This window comes from Erithacus rubecula (assembly GCF_903797595.1).
Source record: "Erithacus rubecula genome assembly, chromosome: 2".
In the NCBI taxonomy this organism is placed as follows: domain Eukaryota; kingdom Metazoa; phylum Chordata; class Aves; order Passeriformes; family Muscicapidae; genus Erithacus; species Erithacus rubecula.
Window position 1 is genome coordinate 1,314,096 of NC_136685.1, and position 11,579 is coordinate 1,325,674.

The window sequence follows — 11,579 nt, forward strand, 5'->3', positions numbered from 1 at the left end:
GGGGCAATGCTGACCCCATTCCCTATGGAATAATCCCAATCCCATTCCCTATGGAATAATCCCGATCCCATTCCCTATGGGGCAATGCTGACCCCATTCCCTATGGAATAATCCCAATCCTATTCCCTATGGAATAATCCCAATCCCATTCCCTCTGGGGCAATGCTGACCCCATTCCCTATGGAATAATCCCAATCCCATTCCCTCTGGAGCAATGCTGACCCCATTCCCTATGGAATAATCCCAATCCCATTCCCTATGGAATAATCCCAATCCCATTCCCTCTGGGGCAATGCTGACCCCGTTCCCGAGGCAGGGCGGGGCCCTGTCGCTGTTTTGGGGTCGAAGGTCCCGGCCCCGCGGCCGTTCCCGGTTAATGATTTCCCGGAATTCCACGGGACGAGCTGCAGCAATCAGCGGGACTTTGAGCCTGGCCTGGGCGCGGGTGTGGGGTCAGCACCCAATGGGGTCAAACCCCTGAACCCCAAAATGGGGCTGAACCCCCAAATGGGGTCAAACCCCTGAACCCCAAATGGGGCCAAAACTGCAACCCTGAACCCCAAATGGAGCCAAACCCCAAAATGGGGCTGAACCCCCAAATGGGGTCAAATCCCTGAACCCCAAATGGGGCTGAACCCCCCAAATGGGGCAGGGGATGAACCCCAAACCACCAAATGGGGCTGAATCCCTGAACCCCAAATGGGGCCAAACCCCAAATGGGGTCAAACCCCTGAACCCCAAATGGAGCCAAACCCCAAATGGGGTCAAATCCCTGAACCCCAAATGGGGCTGAATCCCAAATGGGGTCAAACCCCTGAACCCCAGATGGGGCTGAACCCCCAAATGGGGTCAAACCCCTGAACCCCAGATGGGGCTGAACCCCCAAATGGGGCAGGGGATGAACCTTCACTGAACCCCCAAATGGGGCTGAACCCCAAAATGGGCTGAAACCCTGAACCCCAAATGGAGTTGGGGCTGAACCCCAAATGGGGCTGAACCCCAAATGGGGCCAAAACTGCACCCCTGAACCCCAAATGGGGCTGAACCCCAAATGGGGTTGGGGCTGAATCCCAGAACCCGAGTGGGGCTGAACCCCAAAGGGGCTGAGGCTTCCCCCACTGAACCCCAAATGGGGCTGAACCCCAAAGGGGCTGAGGCTTCCCCCACTGAACCCCAAATGGGGCTGAAACCCTGAACCCCAAATAGGGCTGAGGATGAACCTGAACCCCAAATGGGGTTGGGGCTGAACCCCAAATTGGGTTGAACCCCTAAACCCCAAATGGAGCCAGAACTGCACCCCTGAACCCCAAATGGGGTCAAACCCCTGAACCCCAAATGGGGTCAAACCCCTGAATCCCAAATGGGGTCAGAACTGTAGGAATTCCCTTCTCCCCATCCCCCTTTTCTGGAGTTATCCCCAAAATCCAATCCCAGAGTTATCCCCAAATCCAGCACAGAAATCCCAGAATAATCCACCAAAAACCTGAACAAAAATCCCAAAATTATTCCCAAAATCCAGCACAAAAATCCCAAAATCCAACACAAAAATTTCAAAATTATTCCCAAAATCCAACACAGAAATCCCAAAATTATCCCCAAAATCCAACACAAAAATCCCAAAATTATCCTCAAAGTCCAGCACAAAAATCCCAAAATTATCCTCAAAGTCCAGCACAAAAATCCCAAATTAATCCCCAAAATCCAGCACAAAAAATCCCAAAATCCAACACAAAAATCCCAGAATTATCCCCAAATCCAGCACAGAAATCTTGGAATTATCCCAAAATCCAGGGATTCCTAAATATTTTCCTATTAAAAACCCAATTTTCATTAACTTAATTTCACTAATTCTTTAATTCAATGAAAATTTTAATTCCATGGAAAAAAAAAATCCATCCTGACACCGATTTTCCAGCAAAATAAAATAAATAAATAAACATTTTCCCACTTTTTTTTTTCTGGGAAAAAAAAAAGAGAAATTTGGGAATTTTTCCACTCTAAAAATCGGGGATAAAATTTGGGAAATTTGGGAAAAAATGGGGGAAAAAATGGGGACAAAAAAAGGGGGGAAAAAAAAAAGGGAAAAAAAGGGGGAAAAAAAGGGGGGAAAAAAAAGGGGGAAAAAAAGGAAAAAAAAAGGAAAAAAAAAGGAAAAAAAAGAAAAAAAAAGGAAAAAAAAAAAAAGGAAAAAAAAAAGGGAAAAAAAGGAAAAAAAAAAGGAAAAAAAAGGGGAAAAAAGGGAAAAAGGGGGGAAAAATGGGAAAAAAGTGAAAAAAAAGGAAAAAATGGGAAAAAAAGGAAAAAAAAATGAAAAAAAGGGAAAAAAAAGGGAAAAAATGGAAAAAATGGAAAAAATGAAAAAAAATGGAAAATATGGAAAAAAATGGGAAAAAATGGGAAAAAATGGGAAAAAATGGGAAAAAAATGGGAAAAAATGGGAAAAAATGGGGAAAAATGGGAAAAAATGGGAAAAAAAGGGAAAAAGGGGAGAAAAATGGGAAAAAAGTGAAAAAAAAGGAAAAAATGGGGAAAAAAGGAAAAAAAAATGAAAAGAAATGGAAAAAAAAAGGGAAAAATGGAAAAAATTGGAAAAAAATGGGAAAAATGGGAAAAAATGGAACAAAAATGGAACAAAAATGGAAAAATGGAAAAATGGGGGGGAAATGGAAAAATGGGGGGAAATTGGGAAAAAATGAGAAAATGGGGAAAATTGAAAAATTGGGGAAAACGGGAATAAAATGGAGGGAAATGGGGAAAGATTGGGGAGAAAGGGGAAAAAATTAAAATGAGGAAAAAATGGGGAAATGGGGGAAAAATTGAAAAAATTGGAAAAATGGGGGGAAAGTGAAAAAATGGGAAATTGAGTTGAAAATTAGGGAAATGGGAAAAAATGGGGAAATTGAGTGAAAAAAAAAATTAGGAAAAGGGGGGAAAGGTGGGAAATGGGAGAAAATGGGAATAAATGGGCAAAAAAGGAAAACATGGGGAAATGGGAGAAATGAAGAAAAATTAGAAAATTTGAAAAAAATGGGTGGAAATGGGGAAAAATTGGGAAAAATTTGAAAAAATGGGGGAATGGGGAAAAAAAGGGAGAATTTGGGAAAATGGGGAAAATGGGGGGAAATGGGAAAAAGGAAAAAATGGGGAAATGGAAAAAAATAAAGGGGAAAAGGACAAAAAGGGTGAAATTAAGGGAAAATGGGAAAATTTGAGAAAAATGGGGAAAAATTGGGAAGAAAGGTAAAAAGGAAAAACGGGGGAAATTGAAAAAATGGGAAAAAATTGAGAAAATTGGAAAAAGTGGGAAAATTTGGGAAAATATGGGGAAAAAAATGGGAGAAAAGCAAAAGGGAAAAAGGGAGGAAATGGAAAAAATTGAAAAAATGGAAAAATAGGAAAAATTGAAAAAAAAGGGGGGAAATGGAAAAAATTGGGAAAATTTGGGGAAGGAGAAAAAATTGGGAGAAAAGGTAAAAGGGAAAAAAAGGGGGATGGGAATAAAAGGAAAAAAATGGGAGAAAAAAGGAAAAATGGGAAAAATTGAGAAAATTTGGGGGGAAATTTGGAATAAAGGAAAAAAATGGGAAAATTTGGGGGAGAAATTGGGAAAAATTGAAAAAATGGGGGAATGGGAAAAGGGGGGAAGGGATTAATTAAAATTAATTTAATTAACTTTAAATTGAATTAAAATGAAACCAATAAAAATTGGGATTTTTTTTTTCCTTGTTTTTTGGGATTAATTCAATTCTGGGAAATCTGGGATGGTTTTTCCTCTTTTTCTAGTTTTTTTGGGAATTTATGGAATTTTCTGTGGATCTCCCAGAATTCCTGATTTTCTTGGGAAATGTTTTTTTTTGGAGGGAATTTTTTCTGCTTTTTTCACTTTTTTCAGAAGATAAAAATTCCAAGGTTTTTGCTTTTCTATTTTTTTTTTTTTTCTTTAAAATCCCCATCTGAAAATTCTGGAGTTTTAATGGGATCTAAAAATGGGAACAGCTTGGAAAAAATGAAATTATAAATAATAAAATAAGTTTTTTAAAATAGTAAAATAAAATGTAGTAAATGTATAATAAAATATTAAATGATTGTATAAACATATTTATATAATTACACAATATTATTTATTTGTATTATTTATATATATATAATTATATAATATTATTTCTATAAAATAATATAAAAATAAAATCTAGTAAAAATACAAAATAATAACTTAATTAAGTAAAATATTGTAAATACATTAATATATATATTAATATTGATATATTAAATATCATAACTATATGAAATAATAAAATCTAGAAAATATATAGAATAATGAATTATATAGAAGGATAAATAATTTCAAATTATTAAATCATTATAGAAAATAATAAATAAAAAATCAAACTCTTGTAAATTCACCCTACACCATAATACAATTATAAAATATATAAATTATAATTAATAAAGTAAAACATGAGTTGATATTATAAAATAAATATATGAGAAAATAAATTTTATTAAATAATAAATAAAATACAGTAAACACATAGTAAAATTATATAGAATGATATAAAAATATATTAAATAATCAGTTCTTGCAAATATATAATGAAACAATAAATTATGTAGAATAAGAAATATTTTTTAAATTAATAAATGACAGAAAATAATAAATAATTAACCAAAATTTAGAAAATTCACTCTGGAAAAAAAATCCTAAATTATTTATTTGGGAATAATTGAATCAGGAAAAAAAAAATTCCAAAATTCTTTATTTGGGAATAATTGAATTAGGAAAAAAAAATCCCAAATTCTTTATAGGGGAATAATTGAATAAGGAAAAAAATCCCAAATTCGTTATTTGGGAATAATTGAATCAGAAAAATAAAATTCCAAATTTTTTATTTGGGAATAATTGAATCAGGAAAAAAATTTCCCAAATTCTTTATTTGGGAATAATTGAATAAGGAAAAAAAATATCCCAAAATTCGTTATTTTGGAATAATTGAATCAGGAAAAAAATTCCCAAATTCTTTATTTGGGAACAATTGAATCAGGAAAATAAAATTCCAAATTCTTTATTTGGGAATAATTGAATCAGGAAAAAAATTCCCAAATTCTTTATTTGGGAATAGAGGAAAAATTCATGGAATGGGAATTTTTCTTGGAATGAGAGAATTCCAAGAATTTCCTGAGGTGAGGGAGAATATTCAAGATTTTGGGAGGATTTTCAAGATTTCCATTTGCAGGATTTTTCTGGAATTTTGGGATGGAATTCCCAGAGAATTCCTGGGAATGAGAGGAACTAGGAAAATTAGGGAATTTGGGAAAATGGGAAAATTTGGGAATGAGGGATTTAGGGAAATTAGGGAAGGAGGGGAATTAGGGAAATGGGAATTACAGGAATTAGGGAATGGAGAATTAGGAAATAAGGGAATTATAAAAATTAGGGAATTATGGAATTAAGGGTATTAAGGAATGAGGAATTAGGGAATTAGGGGATGATGGAAATTGGGAATTAAGGAATGGTGGGAATGAGGGGATTAGGAAATGAGGGATTTAGGGAAATTAGGGAATGAGGGAATTTGGGAAATGGGAATTACAGGAATTAGGGAATGAGGGAATGGAGAATTTGGGAATGAGGGGAATTAGGAAAATTAGGGAATGAGGGGAATTTGGGAAATTAGGGAAAATGGGAATTATAGGAATTAGGGAATGAGGAATTAGGGGATGATGGGAATTAGGGAATTGGGGAATGAGGGGAATTAGGAAATGGAGAATTAGGAAAATTAGGAAATGGGAATGAGAGGAATTAGGAAAATTAGGGAAATGGGAATGAGAGGAATTAGGGAATTAGGGAAATGGGAATTACAGGAATTAGGGAATTAGGGAGTGGAAAATTAGGGAATGAGGGGAATTTGGGAATGAAGGGAAAGGGGAAATGACAGAATGAGGGGAATTAGGGAAATGGGGAGAATGAGGGATGAGGGAATAAAGTGAATTAGGAAATGAGGGGAAATTAGGGAATAGTGAATTAGGTAATGAGGGGAATTTGGGAATGAAGGGAATTAAGGAATGAGGAAATGAGAGAATGAGGGGAATGGGGAGATGAGGAGAATGAGGAAATTAGGGAATGATGGGATTGAGAGGAATTAGGGAATGAGAGGGATCAGGGGATGGGGAAATGACAGAAATTAGGGGATGAGTGAAGGAGGGAAATGGGGAATTGGGGAATGATGGAAATGAGGGAATGTAGGGATGAGGGGATGAAGAAATGGGGATGAGGTGAATTAGGGAATGGGGAGTTAGGGAAATGATGGAATTAGGAAATGGGAATAGGGAATGAGGGGAATTAGGGAATGAGGGGAATTAGGGAATGACAGAATGAGAGGATGGAGGGAAATTAGGGAAATGGAATGAGAGGATTGAGGGAAATTAGGGAATAGAGGGATCAGGGAATGAGGGCAATGTGGGAATGACAGAATGAGGGGAATTGGGGATGAAAGGAATTAGGGAATGAGGGAAAGAAGAGAATAAACGATTGAGGGATAATGGAATGAGGGAATAAAAGGAACGAGCAGGATAAGGGGAATAAAGGAATGAAGAAAATTAAGGAATTGAGCGGGATGAGGGGAATAATGAAATGGACTGAGAGAATGAAAGGACTGAGCGGGATGAGAGGAATGAGTAATAATGGAGTGAAGGTCCTAAGGCAACTGAGGAAAAACACTGAGTGGGATGAGGGGAATAAGGAAATGAAGAGACTGAGGGGAATGAAGGGAATAAGGGATGAAGGGACTGAGCGGGATGAAGGGAATAGGGGAATGAGGGGGATGAAGGGAATGAAGGGACTGAAGGAATGAGGGGGCTGAAGGGAACAAGAGGAATGAAGGGAATATGGAAGGAAATGAAGGGACCGAAGGAATGAGGAGGATGAGGGGACTAAAAACGCCGAAAGACTGAGGGGGCTGAAGGAGTGAGGGAGCTGCAGAGCCGAGGCGGCTGAGGGCGCTAAAGCGCTGAGGGCGCTGAGGGGCCGGGGCCGGTTACGAACCGGGGCGCTGAGGGACTGAGGGCGCTGAGGAACCGGGGCCGCTGAGGGACTGAGGGGCCGGGGCCGGTTACGAACCGAGAGCGCTGAGGAACCGGGGCCGGTTACGAACCGGGGGCGCTGACGGACTGAGGCCGCTGAAGGGCACAGCGGGCGCTGTTACACGGCGGACGCTCCGCCCGCCTCTGAGGCGGCCATGAGGCCAGGGAGGGGCGGGGCTTCCTCAGCAACTCGCGCCGCCATTGGTCGGTGCCGCAGCCCCGCCCGCCGCCATTGGTCGGTTCTGTCCCGCCTCCCTCCCCCCGGGCGGGCGGGGGCGCGAACGTGCGGCGCGAGCCGTTCCCGCGGGCGGGGGGCGCGCGCGGCGCCTCGTGGGGAACTGCACGTAGCCAGGGCGGGGGGCGGGGAGGGCACGCGCTGTTCCCGCCAGCGGCGGGGGCGGGAAAGGAGCGGGGGGGGAAGAGGGAATGGGAGAGAGGCGTGAGGGGAGATGGGGAATGGCCGCGTGTGTGAGGGGACGTCATGGGGAGATCATGGAGGAGGATGAGAGGTGTCCATGAGGGGAGGTCATGGACGAAGGTGAGGGGTGTCAATGAGGGGAGATCATGGAGGAGATGAAGAGAGATGATAGAGAAAGAGGAGAGGCAGCCATAATGGGAGATCATGGAGGAGATGAGGGGTGTCCATGAGGGGACATCATGGAGGATGATGAGGAACGATGAAGGAGGAGATGAGGAGCCTCCATGGTTGTGATGGGCAGGCCCTGAGGGAGATTATGGAGGAAGGCAAGGGGCAGCCATAGGATGTGAGGGGTGGCCATGAGGGGAGAACATGGAGGAAGACGAGGAGAGATTATGGAGGAAGATGAGGGGCAGCCTAAAGGGAGATCATGGAGGAAGGCGAGGGGTGGCCATGAAGGGAGATCATGGAGAAAATGAGGAGATTCCATGAGGGGAGATCATGAAGGAAGAGGAGGGGAAGCCAAGAGGGGAGATCATGGAGGGCATGAGGGGTGTCCATGAGGGGAGATCATGAAGGAAGAGGAGGGGGAGCCATGAGGGGAGATAATGGAGGATGATGAGGGATGATGAAGGAGGAGATGAGGAGCCTCCATTGCTGTGATGGGCAGCCCTGAAGGGAGATTATGGAGGAAGCAAGGAGTTGCCATGAGGGGAAATCATGAAGGAAGAGGAGGGGCAGCCCTAAAGGCAGATCATGGAGGAGATGAGGGGTGTCCATGAGGAGACATCATGGAGGATGATGAGGGACGATGAAGGAGGAGATGAGCCTCCATGGTTGTGATGGGCAGCCCTGCAGGGAGATCATGGAGGAAGCAAGGAGTGGCCATGAGGGAAGATCATGGAGGAAGATGAGAGGAGAACATGGAAGAGATGAGGGGCAGCCCTGAAGGTAATGGAGACCATGGAGCAAGATGAGTATGGCCATGAGAGGAGATGAGGACAATGAGCGCAGCCATGATGGGGGATTAGTGGAGGAAGGCGAGGAGAAATTAGGGAGGAAGAGGATGGGCAGCCCTGAGGAGAGATCATAGTGGAAAAGGCGAGGGGAGAACATGGAGGAAAAGGAGGGGCAGCCATGAGGGGAGATCATGGAGGAGATGAGGGGCAGCTCTGAAGGGAGATCATGGAGGAAGGCAAGGGGCAGCCATGGGATGTGAGGGACAGCCATGAAGGGAGATCTTGAAGGAAAAAGAGGGGCAGCCATGAGGGGAGATCAGGAGGAAGAGGAGGGGTGGCCATGAGGAGAGATCATGGAGGAAGAGGAGGGGCAGCCATGAGGGAGATCATGGAGGAAGAGGAGGGGTGGCCATGAGGGGAATCATGGAGAGGTGAGGGTGGCCATGAAAGGAGATCATGGAGGAGATGAGGGAGATCATGGAGGAAAAGGAGGGGCAGCCATGAGGGGAGATCATGGAGGAGATGAGGAGAGATCATGGTGGAAAAGGTGAGGGGCAGCCATGAGGGGAAACATGGGGAGATGAGGGGCAGCTCTGAAGGGAGATCATGGAGGAAGGCAAGGGGAGACATGGAGGAAGGCAAGGGGAGAAATGGAGAAAAGGCGAGGGGCAGCCATGAGGGGAGAACATGGAGGAAGGCGAGGCGCAGCCCATCCTGCAGTTTTGAAATTTCTTTCCTCAGGTGTGGCAGCAGCACAAGCTGCCTCCCAAGTGAGATCTCTAGGCGATGGATTTCACAGGCACCTCCTGCTATGTATAACTCGCTTTTAAATTTTAATTTTCATTTTAGCACGTAATGAGCTGACTGAGAAACCCAAGCCTGAGGAGCTTGGGAGGAAATTTAGGAGTGTTTTTGGAAATGGAAGATTTTGCCTTCAGTTTGGGTGCATTGGAGAAGGCAATTGGTTTTACAAATTAAAAAAAAATCCAGATATTTATTGAGAAATCACATCGGGTTTCATCTTTTATATCTCAACTGGGTGAATAATCCTTCTTGTCCCAGCATTTTACCTTGGACAACAGTGGTAAAATCCCACCTGGGCTGTGTCAATTCCTTGGTGGTAAAAATAAACATTTTTAGAGGCTGGCACAGGCCCAGTGTTTGTACAGCAGCTCTGCCTCGACGCGCTAGAAAGGGACAAACACCAAATTAGGGATTTTTGTCATGGTGACAAAAAGATGAAGGGTTTGAAGAGAGGGGGAAAACAATGCCCCAAGTGGGATAAACCCCAAAAGGAGAGAGAGGAATGACAGGGACCCCAAATCCTTGGGAATGGGGTGACGGGAACCCCAAATCCTTGGGAATTGGGTGCAGGAAGATCCCAATTCCTTGGGAAAGGGATCAAAGGGACCCCATTTCTTGGGAATGGGATAAAGGGGACCCCAATCCCTTGGGAATGTGGTACACAGGGGACCCCAAATCCATGGGAAAGGGGTGAGAGGGACCCCAAATCCTTGGGAATTGGATAAAGGGGGACCCCAATCCCTTGGGAAGAGGGGATGACAGGGACCCCAAATTCTTGGGAATGAGGCCAAAGGAAGATACCGATTCCTTGGGAATTGGATAAAGGGGGACCCCAATTTCTTGAGAATGGGGTGCAGGAAGATCCCAGTTCCTTGGGAAGGGGACCACAGGGACCCTGATTCCTTGGGAGAGGAGTAAAGGGGGAGCAACATTCCTTGGAAAAGAGATTACAGGGACCCCAATTCCTTGGGAAAGGGGTGTAGGAGAATCCCAATCCCTTGATAAAGAGGCGCGGGGAGAAGAGTCCCACCCTCGGCATGCAAAAAAAAAAAATAAAATAAAATAAAGAAGCAGCCTCGAGGGCCCAAACTTAAACCACCGCTAAGAGCCGACTTTTTAAAGCTTGAGCCTAAGCCAGGAAGCGAGCAAAAGGCGAGCTGTAAATATTAAACAGCGGAGCCCCGAGGGCTGCGGGGGCCTCACAGGCTGGCGGGGAGAGAAAGCGGGGAAAGAACCGGGGGAGAGAAGAGAGGAGGGGAGAAGGAGAGAAGGAGGGGGAGAAGGAGAGAAGGAGGGGGAGAAAGGAGAGAAGGAGGGGGGAGAAATGAGGGGAGAAATAGAGAATAAAGGGAGAGAAGGAGGGAGAGAAGGAGAGAATGAAGGGGAGACATAGAGAAGGAGAGGGGGAGAAGGAGGGAATGAGGGGGAGAAGGAGAGAACCAGGGCGAGGAGAGAAGGAGGGGGAGAAATAGAGAACGAGGGGAGAAATAGAGAACGAGGGGGAGAAAGAGAAGGAGAGAAGGAGGGGGAGAAATAGAGAAGGAGGGGGGAGAAGGAGAGAACGAGGGGGAGAAATAGAGAACGAGGAGGAGAAACGAAGGGGAGAAGGAGAGGAGGGGGAGAAGGAGAGAGCGAGGGTTAGAAGGAGAGAAAGAGGGCTGGCGGCTCCCTGCCCGGGCCGGGCCGGGGCTCGGGGCCGGGCTTTGGGGGCGTTCCATGGAGAAGCCAATGCGCAGGAAGGGGCCGAGCTTGAGGGGAGAGGTTGTTTACAGCACCCGGCCCCGGGAGCTTTAACCCGGCCGGCGGCGAGGCCAAGCGCGGAGCGCCGCTCGGTGAGTCGCGTCCACCCCGAGCTCGGCTCGCTGCTTTGCTTATTCTCCTTGTTCTTCCTTACTTTATTTTCCGCAGGGGAAAAAAAAAAATAGGGGTGGGGGGATGATGATAATAATTAAAAAAAAAAAAAAAAAAACCCGCGCGCGGGAGCGGCGGTTCCCGCCCGCCGCGGCTCCGCCCCCGCACCGCCCGGGATCGGCAACGGGAACCGGGAACGGGGAGCGGGGAACCGGGAGCGGGGTTTGCAAACAGCCGCAGCCGCAGGTAAGCGGGCACCGGGCTGGGGCGGGATGGGCAGCAGCCGCTTCTGGTTCTGGTTCTGCCGGTGCCGGTGGGAGCAGCGCCCAACCCGGTTCTGCTCCTTCTCGGAGCCCGGGGATCCTCCGGGGTCCGTGTCCCCCCCAACCCGGGCATTCCCTGCTCGCTGTGTCCCCTCCTCTATCCCTCTGTCCCCCCTCCCTCTGTCTGTCCCCCCCTCAATCTCTCTG